The sequence below is a fragment of the Acromyrmex echinatior genome, chromosome 8 (assembly GCF_024713525.1).
Source record: "Acromyrmex echinatior isolate Ae372 chromosome 8, ASM2471352v2, whole genome shotgun sequence".
Lineage (NCBI taxonomy): Eukaryota > Metazoa > Arthropoda > Insecta > Hymenoptera > Formicidae > Acromyrmex > Acromyrmex echinatior.
In genome coordinates this window covers 8775777-8795283 of record NC_141859.1, presented here as the reverse complement: position 1 = coordinate 8795283, position 19507 = coordinate 8775777, and the positions used below count along the sequence as shown (strand labels likewise).

General features: G+C 39.7%; 1 protein-coding gene across 1 annotated transcript in view; it reads right to left on the bottom strand.

The window, feature by feature from the left end:
* Sox102F (transcription factor Sox102F) overlaps positions 1 to 4359 on the bottom strand; it is a 162314-nt gene extending 157955 nt beyond the window's left edge. Inside the window, exon 1 of the mRNA XM_087409118.1 lies at positions 2707 to 4359. The gene's annotated coding sequence lies outside the window, so the exon portion shown is untranslated. The remainder of the gene's footprint in view (positions 1 to 2706) is intronic.
* Between the last annotated feature and the right edge of the window lie 15148 nt (positions 4360 to 19507).

Below are 19507 nucleotides of genomic sequence, written 5' to 3'. Positions count from 1 at the left end.
AGAGACTCCTTTTAACTCAAAAATATAGCCACTAAAAGTGACCACTATCAGCTGTACGCAGTGCGTGATTTCGCGAGAAACTTAACACACCATTAAGAAACTTGTATGAAACTCCGGCAGGTGCAAAATCTATAATACTGCGTCAAGTTTTCTGTGTTCTCATGTACATTTAGGGCGGTATTCATAGTCCATTCTTATTTCAAGACTGTCTTAAATAATGTCTTAAGACGCTAATACGGCCCTCCGATTAATTCGTGAGTTCTTAAGACTGTACTTAAGACGATCTTGAATATAAAATCTGACTATGAATACGGCCTTAAAATTTAAAAAATAAACAAAGAAGTATAAGAGTTACATGGATGATTAGGTGTTTGATCTAATTCGTAGCGTTTTACAAGTGCTTGACTTACTACTTTCATTAATGTATTTTAATGCCATGTGAATAAATACATTCTTTCATTAAAACGCTACGATTATTCCAACACTAATATTAACTTTTCTGTTCCGTCATGTACATTTAAAATATAAGAAATAAAACAAAAATATATAAGAAATAAGACAAAGAAATATAAGAGTTACGAAGGGGGATAAGATACAACGTAGGGAATAAGCTCCTATGAAAAGGGAATCCCTGTAAAATGAAAGTCTGCGCCAAGTCGTCGCATTCATTCGATATCTTAATTTCCTGCCGCAAATGCTGCGGTACGGAGGATCGACTTAATAACTCGATGCAACCACATTGTGCATCTAGGGTACGGCGTATTTACAATGAAGGATAATAACATACGGACTATAGATGACTTCCAGTGACCGTTAGGTCCTGAAGAAATCATAGTTGCATTAGAGACATATAATTAAGTGGTTTGATTAATAATTTATTGCATTAGGGTCATAAAATGTAATCACGCAGCAAAAAGATACATGCTTTCTCACACCGGGTTTCATTGCAACAATCAGTAAGATCGTATAATTAACCTAGCCAGCCGTTTGCTCGTTCTAAACCTTTCATTGTTTTACTCTATCAGATCGCTATCAGACGCGTTCTGTCGTGAAAAGATTTTTTTGCGCAATATGTTGCCATGTAATAATTCAATATTAATTAAACTACGAAGAAAAATAGGGAAAAATGGCAATTGAAAACACTCGAAATTTTTACAGATTCTTAAAGAAACCTAACAGAAATTTGTACCTAAGTAGAGATAATCTTCTGAGTGCAATCATTACGCGGTTTCTTTCTTCTGTGTCTACCAACAACACGCTGACTTAAATGCGCAAACATAAGAAAAATAAACGCATAATCCGAGAAACTCCAACGTGTCGTTACTATCTTGTGCACGAAGCGCGCAATTGCAGCCGCAATTTCATTGACAATTGTTCCGCACACAGCAGTTACGGCCGTTTCAATTTTCTTGTCCACTTAATTAAAATAGTCAACGTATCAAACAGGGTTCCATTATAGGTAGTCTACCAAAACGAGAAACATATCTTCTTGAAAAGGAAGGGCAAGCGCGTTTTGCGCGACACAAGTGCATTGAAAGGAGTCCGGTAATAGCTATCAAATATTCAGTGAAATAATTTCGATCAAATATTTGATTAATATAACCAAAAATAATTTTCCAAATATAATTTTTCCAAATATTCAGCAAATATTAATAAATCAAACATAATAATGTAACTAACCGTTATAATAATTACTAAATATTTATAAAAAAAGAAAAAATATTTTTTATTATATTAACCAAACATTTAATCTTTAAGTGGTGCTCAAAACATCTCAAACAAATTTTATAATTATATTTTTAATTATATTATAATGAAATTTTGTTTTTATAATTATATTTTACGTAGAATGCCGTAGCTACCTATCTACTTAAAGGTTAATTGAAATTATTTCACTCAACATTCAGTAGATACATTACTAAATTTTTTCAGTATACTCAATATCTAACTGATTACTCCGATAATGCAGGAGCTTCAACAAATCAGCGAATGTCGAAAGATCTCACGAAAGATGCCGATTGACATCCGCCACGCAGGATACGCTACATTGCAAAAGTGATCGAGCGGCGAGAGAACAATTTTTGCTACTTGCAACCGGAATCAACCAGGCCGCTGCGATCACGTGTGCGCGAAAACCCAACTACAACTAGTTGGACAATGTTTGCTCCATTCGGCGATGTCTGCACGACAATGCACGCTTCTGATTATCGACATTCGACAATCGGAGGATTTATCGTTCCATGCGTTCGCGTATTCGCCTTGAGAACTACGTTCATGACTGCGCGAGAAACCGTGAGACGCGAAGATTGACCGCATGCGCGATTCCGCAAACGTCGTGGAGTCGAGATATTCCGACATAATGACTTGAAGATTCCTATTAACGTCTGCAAAAGATTAATCCTGCAGTGACTCCGTGTTTATCTACCCTCTACGAAGTGAAATGGTAGCATGTGACATAGAATTACTATTCGCATGTGGAATCGCTTAATGATTTCTTTCAAGAAGTCCAACTGAAGTATACTGCGATTTGCGCGAATTTACACGGGATTTGATTTACGACGAAGAGATCGTGAACATGAGAGGATGAAATTTTTCTGCGTAAGATGTTTGTAGAGGGACACAGATTACTCTCAAATAAAAGTCAACGACATTCTTGAGAACGTCTTTCGCTACGAAAGGTGTGAGATAGCGGAACGTGCAACTTACCGTCAGTTTCAACTGGCTGCTTCCGCACAAGCGAAACGTCTGTCGTACGAATTACTCGTCATTACGAATACCCGTCCGTATAATTGCTTCCTAATAAAACGCACTAGCTGTTTCTTTTCGATGGCACCTGACACGAGGTTTAAGTTCCTGCACTGTCAAGGTATTTCACCTACACTGTATGGTTCACGTTTCTGCTTGGCGATCAGAAAGAGACTTCGCACTAACACGCGCGATCACAAAAAAGCCAAACAAACCGGACGAATCTTTCACGGTACACTATATATACTCACGCTTAAAACTAATTGAGCAATCATCGCGATCACACAGTATATCGAGTCGGTTCTTCATCGCGTTTCTATCATTTCATTGAAACGGCAACAACAAAATCGAGAAGCCTGCAAACGATTTGGTTCAATCACTGATGTTAAAAAAGAAGGGAGATGAAAAAGGGGGATTGGCTATAAATGGCGATTAGGTGCAGAATTACTATACAGGTAGAAAATAAGGAAAGATACAGAAGAAAACAATAATAAGGCGTGTTTTCATCAAGATAAACAGCCTTTGGCAATTGTCAGAGCTAATAGTATCACAACACAAGTTAGCACCAAAAATTTTTAAATAGACGAAAAAACCAACGTCTCGTCTATGATTAAACAATTTTCACAGGTCAGGTTTGTGTGAGCTATAGCGATAACTCGGGGGGCTCATCGAATTGGCCCGATCGTGGATCATTTACCCTTTCAGTCCTGCCAAGGGACACGACGATAACAAGCACGGCGACAGCACCGATGTGGGATCATGTAAGAGTTTGACGTTCCAGAACAATTAACCACAAAGTCTAATCGCTTTAATTAAGCGTTACCTATAGTCTCCTTCCAACCTATCCTGCCCTTCTCGTTCGTCGAGATTCGGAACCTCCTCCGCTTCTTCCCCGTCATCGGATCCTCTTAATTCTGATCTACTTCTTTTTGATCGATTACGTCTGACCGCTGTCGATTAAGAGCCACTCGCAGTTCCAATCTATAAATCTAACATCGACCAACGACAGACACTTTATATCACGATCATCGTGTGAGCTCCGTGGGATGAACGTTCGATCAAACGACCTTCCTTAACGACCATCCACTCTTTCTTGACAATAGATTTATGAATCTCTTGGACGCAAAGTAAAATCCACTTGCGGATCTTTAGTAAAACTAACTAAAATTACGTAATTATCGCTGATAGCGCGAAGATGATAACGATGATTGATAGACACGATTTTCCACGTGTTCACATCGTACTGTCCCGTGCGCTCCTTACTGTAAGAGGGCGCGGTACCAACATGCACCCCATCATTGCTCGATCTTATCCGCGTATCGGCCGCAAGACGACGCAGTGGATCTCTCGCCTCATTCACGCAGTTTTGAACGTTTCTCTCGTTTACACCCGGCACCGATACATACACGTGTGATTGGTCGACCGGGCTAGATCGGGATAATTTTCGTCTCAACCTCCCTCACGATACCACATGAGCGCCGACACGAAATGTTCACGACACACCAGGCGGCGGGAACGGGCGCGAACGAACGGCCACGGACGATGACAATGATAATGATATAACAATAGCGTGCGTTCTCCGCTGGTTCAGATCTTACACTGAAGACCAAGGTACACATATACATGTGTGTCGGCTGGGCCGGCAGGTAGAAGAAGGAGGTAGAGACCAAGAGGTAGGAGGAGGTGGAGTGTGGCTACGGAGGGAGGGGAGCCCACGCTCTTGTACACCAGTCGCGCACACAAGCGGCACAAGGCACACACACGCGAGTACACGTGTGCTCTCTCTCCCTCTCTCTTTATTTCTCTTTCTCGCACACAAGTGCGCGTGCACAATGTACCTATGCTCTCGCGCCGCAGCCTCGCGATCGCGAGAGCGGAATCGGGAGAGCATTCTCGCGCGTTTACGCACCTGTATGCGTCGGATGCTGGCCTGGTGTACGGGTCCCTTGTACGTGCACTCGGACGTACTGTCTTCCTCGCGCGAGGGCTCTCGTGTACCCCGTTACATCGCATCGTGTCGCGCGCGCGCACGGTATGCGTGCGTGCGTGCGTGCGTGAGCACGTGTGAGAGAGAGAGAGCTGTGTGCCTACACGCGAAGAGACAACGCCATGCCGTGCCACACACAGGTAACCCGTCGTCCTGGGACCCCAGCCTCGCCTCGCCTCGCCTCGCCTCGCCTCGCCTCGCCTCGCCTTGCTTCGCCTCACCTCGTCCCGCAGCACGCCAAGGCACCTCGCTTCACTTACATACGATACGATACGAACGAGCCACAAGGCAGGCAGGTAGCGCACAAAACTAAAGAGACTCGTGAGAGGAGGCGAGACAGTGACGGTGAGATATCAGGGGGAATGGGGTAGAGTGAAAGAGATGAGGAACCAGCCTGGAGAGAAAGAGAGATGTAAGAAGAAAAGAGGGAGCCGGGGCTAACCACTGGCAAGGAGGAGGTATGAGAAGAGAGCGACCAGCGCGAAAGAAGAGACGAAAGGAGAAACAGCCTGCAGTCATGGAGGGGTGTCCGTTGCTGCTTCTGCTACTTCTGATGCTGCTGCTGACGCTGCTGACGCTGCTGCCGTTGCTGTGTTTAAGCAGCGGATACGCGCGCTTTAACGCAGTCGCGCGAGCAATCGTTTCCCTGCCCCTGTCTGTGTTGGCCCCTGCCTACTCGGCCGTTGCTACCTTCTTCGGGGATGAAAGTCGTTTAGGTCAGGATGACGGATTGTTCGCGGATGATACATATGCTCATTGACTCGGTCTTCGTTTTCTATACAGCAAATGAGGCTTGGTATCTACTATGTTGTCATACAAAAAGGATGATAGAACAAATGACATAATGTTCACCTATAATTTCGATTAATCTATTTGTAATACAAAAATTGTGCGAACATTAATTACAGATTATGAATTTTTCTACGTTTAGATTGCTAAATATAAAATTAGAAATAAATATCTAGGAATTATAAACAAATAATGTAATAAGTAGTATGAGAAATAAAATTATATCTATAATGCTAATTTGTCCATTTATGCAAATTTTGCTAACATTAAGTAAATTACGCGAGCATATTAATGTTAAAAACAAGGGAAGACAGAAATGGCGAAACGAGAGATGATATAGCTGTAAGAATACCAACGTGGGTAGCATCATGTATATCCAGATCGGCCTATCTGTCCTACCTCCGCCTACGTACTTCACCTGTCATCTCCTCTTATCTCAGACAATCCGTTCATCCGTCTTTTGAAAGACCACTTCTCTCCTACTTGTTCTTTTTATCTTATCTTTTTTTCTAACTACTTGATGAAGAATATATATTTTAAAAGATAAATACTAGAAAATACCAGGAAAAAATAAATATAGATAAAGCTTGTTGAAAAATTATAATGGTAATTATAATGGCATAATTAAAACCTTTATCTTACTAATCTTAGAATTTGTACGAGCATATCTTGAGGATATATATACACGATTTCTTTAGAAAAATAAAGAATGTAAAATAAAGAAAAATGAAGACAATAATACTTTGTTAATCATCAAACATTCCTCGACAAGTCCACGTCGCAGAACAACGTACATCGACAATAGCACTACCGTTATATAAATCGAATTACTCAACGCCGAAGCATTACACAACTGTGTTTGCGCACGTCGATCGTGCCAAAGTGATTTGTTTGTACGCAATTTAGTACATCTGTGCGGCCATCGCCGAGCGATTCGTACGGGTTCGCGCATTCAAAGCGTATGAATAAAAATATACGGAAAGTAGCGGAAAGTTCCTCGGTACTTCTTTCTTTCCCTGGACCGTTGCATCGTTCACCATTAAGGCGAGTGCGATTTGCATGCGCCTTGCAAAAAGGGAGAGGAGGGAAGCGAGGGCAGGCGGCCTTTGATTTATCGTTTCTGCTGCCGCCCTCCCTCCTTCGACGTTCCATGCAGCGCGCGATCTGTTGCGCCACGTTGCGTTCCAATTTTGAGTTCCACCGGCGCATAATGAATCGGTATGCAAATTCTCGAATAGGGATCATAACTCATTCGTGCGATATCGTGTTCTCACACGCGGTCAATCGGGCATGCTTCACGGGACCGACATGACATTGCGCGGCGACGCGACGCGGGACGATGCAATGCGGCGACTCGGTGCTGGCAGACCGAGCAAGGAAGATAAGGGCAACGAAGACTGGCCGCAGCAATTACAAGCGCATACATATACAGTATACAGGCGCATGCACGCGCGCACGCACGCATGTCGCGATGATATTCGATGTAAAGACACGGAGGAAAAATCCCAGTCAAACTGACAGGTGTGAAATATGTGACCGAGACCGTGTAAAAATATCGGCCCACCGTCGTCCCTGTTAAACGTCTATCGCTCGGGTACGAAACCCACTCATGACCGGATTTTCCCGCTACGCGTTGTCGTCTGCGTTGCGGATTCTTCGTCAGTTGGACGAATAGATTTATATATCGAGGATTTCCACGGGTGAACAAGTGTACATGTTAGAATCTAGAAACGGTAAACCTCGTGGAATTAAGTTCACAGGTAAATTGATCGATCGATTGATCGATTTTATTATGTGATTAGACCAATTAATTATATCAAAGGAGGAAGAGAAAGGGAGAGAAAAGATGAGACTTTGTCTTGCAATCTGTTTGATACAATAGCAAGAATGACAAGTGGGACGTTGACATTGTACAGAAATGGGATAAGCGTACAAACCAGTATCTTTAACATGTGTGAGAGATGATACACCGCATACATCGCGAAGGCACTCGTTCCTGCACCGAAGGACACTCCCGGGATAGCACTGCGGTAAGATGGAAATACGCCTTTCGTTCGGGGCCGGATTTATCGCGTGCTTCTCGGACATTAACGGCCCAAAGTGTCAAGGGCGACTGAGCTTGTTACAGCGCGGATGCTCCGGTTCTATCAGTCGCCGAACATTGACGGGAACCAGCGAGAAAGAGACGCGGATAGACAGATTGAAAGCAGCAAAGAGAGGACTACGCGGTGATCAGAAGGAGCGATGCAGAGAGATAGATCTGGGTAAGAGAGGAAGAGAGAGATAGAGAGAGAGAGAGAGAGAGAGAGAGAGAGAGAGAGAGAAGGAAGAGACACGACGAGGCGTAAGGGTTCGTTCGAAAAGCAGGGTACCCATGTCCATTGACCGTAGGTACGCCAGTGTCGACCGCATCGATAATTCGATAAAGTGTCCTCACATTACCCTATTGATTGCTCCATTGTCCCCGCGACGCTTCTCGGCGATGGCTTCATCGAGGCTTTCAGCCCTTGGTCCGATGCCTCGGTCCCACTTCCTTAGTCTCGCCAGCGACTCGCCTGTGTGCGCGACGTATAACGACTGGGTTCTCTCCTCGCGATTGATTAAACGTAACGGTTCTGAGGTGGACATTGTTCGCGCGTGAAATATAGCATCTTCGGAATAATTTGCAATAATAATAATCAGGAAGCGATTAAAGTCTATGTTTCTATCCTCGTCACAATGAATTTACTCATATATGTTTGGTCATAAATAGTACGTGAATATTAAGAAAAAAAATTTCGCATCGAGATCCTAAGAGTTACCGTAACCGTTCAGTAATATAATGAATTATATTACTGAAAAAACCAAGCACATGACACGTAATTGGATTACATTGAAATTAATGACTGGCGATAGTGAGCGATCACTTTTTTTCGATGCGTTTATTATGTTGTCTCTCGGACCACATTTTTGGTCGCAGATCCGTTGATATCTCGCAAGCGCAGACCTTGCATCTGGTTCCTAAACTTCATATATCAATGGCCACGCGAACGTACGGTCGGATCTCTCGTGAAATCGGCGATCGATTATACCACGAAAGAAAGGTGGTAAGGGGAAAAGGAGGCGAGGAGAGAGATCCGGACCTTCGCTGCGTGCCTGAATCCTAATTGAATCGTCAGGACGCTCGAGAGTACTGGCCCTCAGGATACCGACTGCTGACATCAAGAATGTGACAGATAATCGGACATCGTGTCCCTTCCAGAAACCCTTAACGTCGAAACTTCAATCGATCGAACTCGCGATTTCCATAAATTATCTGTCGAACCATCGCAAAGCTCATTCTATTTCATATTCTAATTTATAGCATGGTTAATAATTAAATATATTTACTTTACGTACATACCATATATTACATTCTCTAACAGAGATTTCTATAAAAATCTGTTCTATAAATTTATCTTCTCAGAAAAAAGAAAAAAATCGTCAAGATACGAACGTACTCTTAACATGTGAATGAGTATTCCGTGTAGATACTCTGTTTTTTTATGAAGTCTCAGTAATATACGGGTATTGACGTGAACAAGTTGATTTTGACATATGTATAGTAATTAAATTATCCGAAGATTCGACTACCGGTTCTGCGTGCGAGGCGGCGACTTGCGCATCTTTCAGTATCGTCTGTAGCTATTCGGGAATCTTTTGACACTGGGCTTAGCCGAGGCTGTGCGTATAGTCGTAGTGTTCGTACCTGTTCCTGTGGGCGGGACCCGGCATGCCATTCTATTTCAGCCCGGCTTTCATTCATAACTTGGGTTTTTAATAGCTTGCCGCAGTGCCTGTGGCGACGACGTTACTCCCAGTTCCCTTGCCTTCTCTCAGCATTGACCTCTTCAGCGCGCGCGAATCGAAAATCATTTTCTACACTAAACGCTGTCTCTATTTGAAACAGATCGACATTCGGTTACTTTTTTGTTTCCCGCTATTTGCTGCCGACTGAGCTTCGCATTACGATATTCTGAATGCTTCGGTGTGCAATAGAAAATATTAATTAACACGGAAATTAAATAGCAATATATATATACAAGTATATATACTAATTTTCTTTCTTATGAAATTATTATGAAATTTAAATGTCTTTATGCATTAGATGTTGTAATATTGTTAACTGTGTATGAAGATTTGATAATATACAGATAAAAAACGAGATTTCTGTACAGTACTAAACTACTAAATAAGTAATATGATAAAGTGTGATATAGTAATCTGAAATTTCTCCCTTCTATTATTAGAATAATCAAACGTTTTGTATTTTTACTAATACATTTTTTTATCGTATATAATAATTATTATTAATACCTATATTTAGTATGCGATAATAACTAACATATTTTAGATCAGTACTCAAACTTTCCGCGTCTTTATACAGAAATAATAGGGGAAACCCTATAATAAGATTAGAAAATCCTGACAATCCAATGATACTGATCTCTTCAAGAAAAAAGACATTTTAATACGTTACATCTGGAGGAAACATATTAAATATTGAAAGGGGAGCAAGAAGCGAATATGTAATTCCACGGAATATGCTCTCGAATGAAGCTGTCAATGCATCTAGAATGATCGATATGCATGTATCTGTCTACGAGGCAAAATGCGACATCCCACTCGCACATATCCATGTACGGACGGCACGCGGCGAGATCTCGCGATATTGGAGCTCGTATATCAAACTGAATTATTTATTATCTTCTGACTCAATACATTTTCTCGCATTTTTTTTTCACGCTAAATGTGAGACTGTAAACTAGCGCCAAAACTTGCATTTGCTTTTAATTAATATATGCTGTAAATTCGCTTGTATTCTTTAGAGTCAGAAAAAATTAAATTAATGTACCCATATTACAACATATTGGATCGAAAACAATGAGCTAAAATTGCATTATTTTCCAGCGATCAGAAGTCTGTTCGCGTTGCTCGTACTTTTTCAACATTTTCGCTTTCTCTTCAGCATCCGAATATTTATTTATTTATTTATTTATTTATTTTCTTTTAAGTGAAAAAAAATTCCGAAAAGGATTTCAAGCAACGCGAATAGACCTAATTGTTCTTGTTACGATTTCTTTGTTAAAATAACGTTATGACTATCCGACCAATTTTTATCACAGATACAAACAGACGTTTCAGTAACAAATCATTCTCAAAAGTATAACTCTCGTTGTAAGCTGATTAATCCTATCGGGCGTATCTCCGAAAGAGTCTTACGTGCGTCATGAAAAGCCATGACACGCACAATACTTAGGAATGGCGGAGCCCTTTCGGGATATCGTCAAGAAGAACGAGAATACTGGGAGAATACCCGAACAAAGAGAAAAGGTAGGCAGAAAGGAGATGCATGGTGAAGGAGGAGGGCAGACGAGGCGCGCGAAGGTGAGGGCGACGCCACGAGGCTTATAAATAGACACGCGGATAATCACTCAGGATTTATGGTAACCACGGATTATCAAGTTGTACAAGGGGGTATATTTCATATTCGCGACGTTACCTTATTTCAATGGGGGAATACCTGTTCCGCGCGTTACAAACTGCATGAACGTGCATACACGGGGCGACACGTGTGTTGCATGAGCGCCCTCGTAGACTCGAATGTATATGCATGTATGTAACCGCGTGCTCGCATATCACTAAGCTAGCTCGAGAAGGCGTCCAGGTGCCCCGTTCTTCTCGTTCCATCTTTGCCCACCCCCCTTTTCACCGCTCCTGTCTCAAAATTATTCCCACGTTCAGCGACTATAAAAATGCCCGGCCACTTTTCCAAGAGAGCGATCCCTTGACCGATCACCGGTGACATAGTACACCGACTCGATATCCGTTCCCGAGATTAGAACGAGGATTCTTAACGGGCGCGAAGACGTCGTTGGGTGTCGCCCGTCGGAGCTGGAATTTCGAAACCACTCGACCGAAAGGATGAAATTGCAACCCCCGATAAGGAGACGCGACATCGAGGAAGAAAGAGGCAAAAACCAGGAGATGCCGTCAAGAATAATGACTGATTCTTTAATTAATGTATATAAAAAAAAAATCTGTTTATAATTCGGATAAACTGTGATTAAAACAATTAGATTTGGATAGTTTTGCAAAATATCAAAAATAACTGTTGTTCGAGATCATGTAATAAATCGGCGTAACCTATGTTTCTATATTCAATTATTTGAGATTGTTTTATATAAATTAAATATAAAATTTTTAAAGACTCACTACTATTATCTTGGATTGTGACGTCAGAAGCAAGAAAATGTACAATAAAAGTTCTTACAAATTATATTTGAATAGGAATATTTTTCAATAAAACAACATTGCAATCGATAGAATAGATTTATAAAATTAAATTATATTTATTTCTTACATCAAGCGACGCTAATCCATAAAAGTACAAAACATACTTTCATTGATATATTTTGCAAGAAATTATATTGCACATTTTTTCACTTTTTTTGACATCACAATCTGAAATAGTATATAGTAAGTAAACAGAAGCTTGAATAATCTAATTTCTAACGATAAATGGAAGCAACACAGATTCCATTATTTTTTTTAATATCAATCATTTTTAAAAAGACAATTTAGCTGCAAGTATTTATTTTGATAACGACACTATTGCAATCTCTTCGAAGTATAGTTGAAAGAACATATCATGAAAAAGATCGCTGGTAGAGAACGCAATCTTGATAATATCTGTCAATGAGAAAAGCAAGCAGTGACTCACAGCTTCGCTCATCTTCCGATTGTCTTCGCGCTTGCCATGACCTCCCTTCCACTTTTCAAGACCTCACCGAGTGACGCTTCCGATGAGCCCATCTCTTCCGTTATTAACCATCGGTGGAATCGTGAGTTATGGTAGACAATGAGTTCATCGGTTCCGGATGAAGGTGCGCCGTGTAGCTTCGATTAATGGAGAGACCTGTCCGCGGCGATCGCTGGCTTGGCTCCTCGTCGGTCGATCCGTACGTCGCCGTCGTTTGCGGCAATTACTGCCGGCCGAGCCCAGCATAAGAGAGAAAGAGAGAAATGTGCAGACGAGTGTACGAGACTTTAAACGCGAGTCAACACTGTCGGCGAGCCGACAGAGGCATCGCGTGTACGGCAGATAGTATCGTTGAGATGCAACAATAGAACCAAGACCGCCTATCCTCCCTTCCCACCATCGCTGCCGCCGCCGCCGCGATTCTCTCTCCTCTACTCCTTCTCTCTCTCCACGAAATATTCCCACAGTCCTTACACATGCCGGATTAACGCACCCACTGGGCTTCCCATTGTCAACGCACGTAACCTACACACATGCTTAAGCGTCGACACGCATGTCGACCGCGCGGCCTCACAATGCCCCAATATTCCTCAATCTAAAACGGCCCGGCGTCTTTTTACGCGATTGTTAAAGGCAGCTTCCATTATACAGCGGGCCCTTGGACCCTCGGATCGGATTGCTCCGATTTTCACTATCAACTACGATTGTACCATCACCAGACGCACGCATCGTAGCGTTATTGTTCATCGTCAAGATCCGCGTTGTCGTTCGATCATGGTTGCACTTCGTAGCAATGTCTCAGGTTACATTGATTGTAAGTTAAAGTAAATGCAAGCTTTATTCAATTACATTTAGGCTGCGTCCGGGGAATGTGCTATCAGTGCTATTGTGGCATTCTACCTTTATCATTCAGACATAAAACAAGGATAGAATGAGTAATAGCGCTGAGATAGCACTTCCCAAACACACCTTTGATATAAGAAAAAGTTTATCGTAACTGACACTTAAATTGAAAAGCCTTTTAACTAGTACCGTTACGTGTTTCGACTCGCTGTAAGTGTAAGCGCGGTTCATGCATGACCCTTGACCTGCAGGTCGTACATGGCTTGACTTATTTAAATCTATTGTGTTTGGAAAGATCTGCAACATAATGTAGCAACTTCCGTTAATACAAACTTTTTGCGATATGCGCATTTACATCGCATTATCTCAAATAAAATGAATAATAACTTTATTACAGTTTGGAAGAATATGCGTTTTTTTAGTCATACATTCGAAATTATAGAACATAATATATAAATATATATATATATATATATATATATATATTATATCTTGAAAGCCATAGTGCGCACATAAACAAATAAAAAAAATTATAAAATTTTGCCATTAAAAAGAGAGAGGACATAGCATACGAGATGGATGAAAGAGTAACATGTATTTATGACTGAAGATTTAATTATCTCACGCTTGACTATTGTCATAATTCTAAGAATGTGCAGGGACAGTTATAAGTCATAATTAATAATACTTTCTGGAAATGTAAGGCGAAAATCGAGATGGAAACAAACCTACAACTGAATGGCGCAATTCTTTATTCGAAAATCGGTCAAAAGTATAGAATAAATTTTTTCATTCGAAACTTTGTTGTCGAGAAAATAAAGTGTGAAAATCCCAGAATATGGGCTTATGAAGATACAGTTGTGGAGAGATAAATGTTATCAAGTTTACATAACGTCCATACGATTTCACAAGTGGCAGAATTAAAGAAAATGTTTAAATTTCATTTTATCAAGAGAAAAATTACTAACAAAATCTTAGACGAAACGATTTATTCTGCACTTTCAACTTATTTTTATCTAAGAGATAATTCCCCCTCCCCATCTGGTTGTATTATATAAATTTATCCTCACTCTGTATATTGATAAATACAAATTTATTTTATAAAAAGAAATTAATAATTATATCACTTTAATTTAATTAAAAAATGGAAACTATCTCTCTCCCTCTTTCCCCTCCCTCTCTCTCTCTACATATCCATCTATTTATTTCTTTTCTCAAATCAGAAAGCTAAATCCATCTCTGGATACCATTGGATTATTAACGATTGAAAATTTTCATGATTTAATGGAAAGTCAATGTTCTCAGATTTATTAGCAATGTCTTATTTTTATCGAAAACGGCTATTAATCGAGCAATAATCCGGAGCCGCGTGAAAGCTTCTTTCGCTACACACACTTCAGATTATGTTTATTTGTATTCAATCAATTTGCTGAAGAATCTTATACGCACATTCTTTGAGAATGTGTGAAGTTTCTTCTGCAGCATTCCGTAATAGATAACTGTCATTCGTTGAAACTTTAATAGTAGGTTTGATATAATTTACGAGAATTATAAGTATAATGGCCATAATGATGCTAATATATTAGGTGTTGGAATTAATTCGTAGCGTTTTACAAGTGATGAGAAGTACTTTCATTAATGTATTTTTAATGCTCATGTGAAATAAATAACATTCTTTCATTAAAAAACGCTATGAATTAATTCCTACACCTAATATATATAGTATTCGTTGTAGAACATACATGCATACTTCAACATTTTTTAATAAATTAATTTAAAGTAATTTAGATATTGGCCACGTTCAACAGAATGCTTATTTTGCAATTGTTAGAAGTTTCTTTCCTTGCTGATTATCCTTTTAGATCTCTAGAAAAATAATCTTATCGCAGAGAAGAAAACTCTCAACAGTTGCAAAATAAACATTCTGTTGAATGCAATCATTTAATTTTTTATAAACGATAAACAATAAAAGATAGTAAAAGTAACTTTATTATATCTTTTTATTTTCTTACGTGATCAATGTAAAACAAAATACTCATTAGGATAAAAATATTTTATTCATAAATTCCAAGGTTATTAAACAAAAATTTGTAATTTCAATCAATTAAGAGATATTATCTGCAACATTTTTTATTTATTATATACAAAGTATGCGTGTGTGAAAACTGATGAATAAAAAAAACTGTCAATTTATTTTATAGCCCGATATTAGTAGCGACTCACAAGAATTCATAGCGAGAGCAAAAATCTCAGCCGCTGCTCATAATTATATCACCGCCGTTTTAAGTTTTAATGTCGGAAGCAGCGAGCCTGTAATGGTTAATGATTTCTCGCAGCGGTGGGAAAACATTAATGTCAAAAGTACTTGAGAAGTAATTGATCAAAGAGAAGTTATTAACGGCGTCAAGCAGAATTGTAGACATAACGCCAAGTACATTTAAAGAATCACGTAGTTAAATATGATATATTTTCACAGCAATATTAGACAGCTATTCCTAAAATAAAAAGTATAAACCAATTGGGCAAAATCAATTTAATAAAGTTCTTCTTTATGTCTATTTATAAAATAATTTTAAATGCGAGTAGAATCTCTTTAAAACCTGTTATTTATTCTTAAATATAATAATTACTATTCGCTGTGTATATATAATTGGAGAAAATTCTCACAATATGTGAGAAGATACAGCAGCCTCAAGGTCCAAATTATGACCGGTTCCCTAGAAGAATGACACGCGAACGCGAATGAGACAATTCACGCACACGCGAAAGTGCGAGATGGACAATGCCGTGCTGCTTTACGACGACATGCGTACCAAGTGACCGGCCGTGTTCGGCATTTCGCGAACAAATCGGAGAGCGTCGCGCTGGCACCCGAGTTCTCCGACGAGAGGGATCGAGGAAGGGACGCGGGCAGCATCCGCTGTTGAAGAGAAGAAGAAGAAGAAGAAGAAGAAAAAGCAGAAGAGGCTGAAGCATTGTTCCGTTCCTTGCGCCTTTCTCCCCATTCCCTAGCGTTTTTTTCTGTTCCCCCACATTTCATACCGGTGCACCATGCGGTACCTTCTACCTCCCCAAAGCCACCTCAAACGCACCGGCCCGTGCTCAGGTGTGCTCCATTGTTAGCCGCCCTACATATCGCGTTTTGCCCTCTTTATTATGTGTTTCGCCATTATAATCAGGGAGAAGAAAGAAAGCGGAGAGAAAGGGAGAGCAGGAGAGAGCACAAAACACGACATACACGCATGAATACACGAAAGCGGTGGTCGAAGGATCAAGTGGCATTGTGATGCTTTAGACACAATGTTGTCCGTCTTATGTTGGCGCAATCTCGTGCAATCTTATAATACCCGAATTGCAAATTTTCAATCGAATCGCAGAATCGAATTATTCTTATAGTTGTACGGTATATTCCTGTAATGATTAAATTTGTTATCGATGTTTAACTATGTTATTGGGCATTACATGAATAATTTATGCTTATTATTACTTTTTCCTCTTTATTCCTAAATGTAACATTTTCTAAAAAGCTCTCTCTCTCTCTCTCTCTCTCTCTCTCTGTATATGTGTATGTGTCCAATATATATATATAGTAGCCTTATCATTAAATTAGCATTAATAGATATACACATGGAAAAGAAAAGTAAATATTGATTTGATGAAGTAGATAGCAGTCCGTACATTTGTAAATGAAAACTTATGTATCTCCAACTTTAGCATGAACGAACAAAATGAAATACCATAAACTGAAATTTCTTTGCTGAAAGAAGATCAGAAATTTTTCTCGTTGCTTTTGAGCCTCGAGCGAGGAGTAAACTAGTCAAAGGGACGAGTTTCATTTTTGCATACTGAAACGCTTATATAATATCCGCCACAGTACGCCACGCGTTTTGTTGCTCGATTTGCGGAAGCGTTCCAACGATACGCGAAGCAGGACTCTTTATTACCGCGGACGCAAGCACGTGGGATACGCCGCTTTTTTGAACAAACACACGATTTCCCTCGGTTTCCAGTACTCGGCAGAATACTCAGCGCGAGAAAAGGGAGGAGAAGAGCCTTTTACGAGCTAAAGGGATTTACGCGATGCTCGGGATGACCTTAAGGTCGCGGCGTCGAAAAATTGCTAAATTATTTAAGACTCTCCTAGCCACGTCGGTGCTTGTTGCCGGATGATTTATTTCGACTATCATGATGCATAGCCCCGGTATCCAATATTGTAATACGTTTTGCATACGTGCACGTATCATTGTTGATGGTCGTAGCCAAGCGATTGAAACACTACCCGGGCTATATCTCAACAAGTTGGTCGGGCATTATGAATACCTGCTCCTCCGCGTGGCATTATGTTCCCGGTGGTAGAACAAGTCGAGTTCAGAGAAAAGGGTGCGCGGGAAGAAGATACTTGCTCGTGATCGTTGGATCAGAATCCCGTGTTATTGCACTCGATGACGAGGCAAACAGGTGTAAGCCCGATTCTTCTCTTAGTGTACGTGTTCCATCATTTCGTCGTGCATGTCACCGCGACGAGAAAGTGCGGATGATTTTTCTTGTATGTCGGCTATAATTTGCTCGTGACGATCCGCACGTATCGTAAGGGACGAGAGATCGTTCGGTTTATGAAGCGGCCGAACGAGAGCGCGTATTACCGCAGCGAATCGGGTGCAAATATTTCACATTATTAATTGCCGTTTTACGAGTGCGGCTCGACGATATCGGTGGTGCGTACCGAGAAATCTGCTCTGGGCGCAATTAAATGGGTCCGGTATTAATTAACATTAAAATACGCTCTAATAATTAATATTAATTACTATGATCCTAGGGCTACCATAAATGTTTTAACTGAAACGAGTTTCGCCTATTATCTTCCGTTCGACATTATTATCCTCCGGCATGAATATAATTACATGAATAAACAGCTAATGTCATATACGTTATAAGACGAATTTGACATATTTTTGTAAAAATTAATTTGAATAAATTTCTTTTAGCGCGTATTTTTCCTAATTCACAAAGCTTTTTGTAAATACTCAACAGTTTTCTAAAAGTTAAAAACTCAATATTGTTGAAATATCTATTGTTAATTTAACAAAAAATAGTAATCTTTAAGTGGGTAGATAGGTGATCAGGTATAATTTTCATTAAAATCTTGTTCTTGAAAAGGAAAATAAAAAGTATTACTCAAAAATTTTGAAATGTATTATTTTTATCTCATAAAAGTGTAACTAGTATAAATTTAATTATAACATAATGATTAACAAAAAGTATAACTATAAATTGAAATTTGTTTTGGGGTGTTCTGAACATCCCATCTACAAACTTGGATATATCTACATCACCTAATATTTCAAGATTAAATATTCTTCTTGCATCGCATACCAATGTCTAAAAAACTTTTCGATTCGTAACATGCGTAGAATAAGCTGTTGATTCTGTTCTTCGCGCATACTTCGCATTAACGCTCCGATCGCGTATTAATGATAACCTTCATAAATCCAACGAGTAATAAAGCACCTAACACATATCTTCTTATCCGCCTACCTAACAATAAATAAGAATCGTTCGTCGCGATGATTTACGCGCGCGTATTCCGCGTGGTCGGTGGTTTTTTCCTTCGTCATTCGAGAAAGTTCAGGACGCGAGATGCGTGCGAAGCCGCACGAGGCACCCACACGATCGTTATCGTACGATTAATATGTTAATCGTGACAGCGATGTCACATTAGTCACGATCGCCACGAGCATTCGTGTAAGAATATTTCTGTGTAAGAAACGTCGAAACTGTGATGTGACTTTTTTCATTTTAGCGTCGATTTTTCAAATCGTCTTAATCAAGATATCATATTCGCGTGCGCGAATATGACTCATTTTCCACGCGTGCAAAACACAAGCGCTTCTCATAGGTGAATGCCAAGCGTGTATTCTACCTTGACTCCTATCAAGAGCATCTGTGTGCAAAGTTGCGATTATCTACTTTGCGGAAGAATGAATTTCGGGATTAAATATATACGAAAAGAAAAGGTTTTATTGAAGTATTTAGATACACAGATTTGAAAATAAATTAATTTGGACTATCAGAATAATTATGTAAGACGCTCAAATCATATAAGTGCTAGAATATTAAAATCTTTAGCAGCTTTGTCGTCAAGACTTCTGTGTTATAATTATTGATAATTATTTGATAGCTCGACAAAATTATTTTCAGATGTGTCTAACTTTAATAATTTTAAATACTTCAACAAACTGTTCTTTCCGCGTATCTACATTCGAATATCAACCGATGCTTTCACTCGCGATTCATTTATCGGATATTAATTTCTAAAAAGAATAAATATTATAATTAAATCCGTTTTGTATCTCAAATCATTA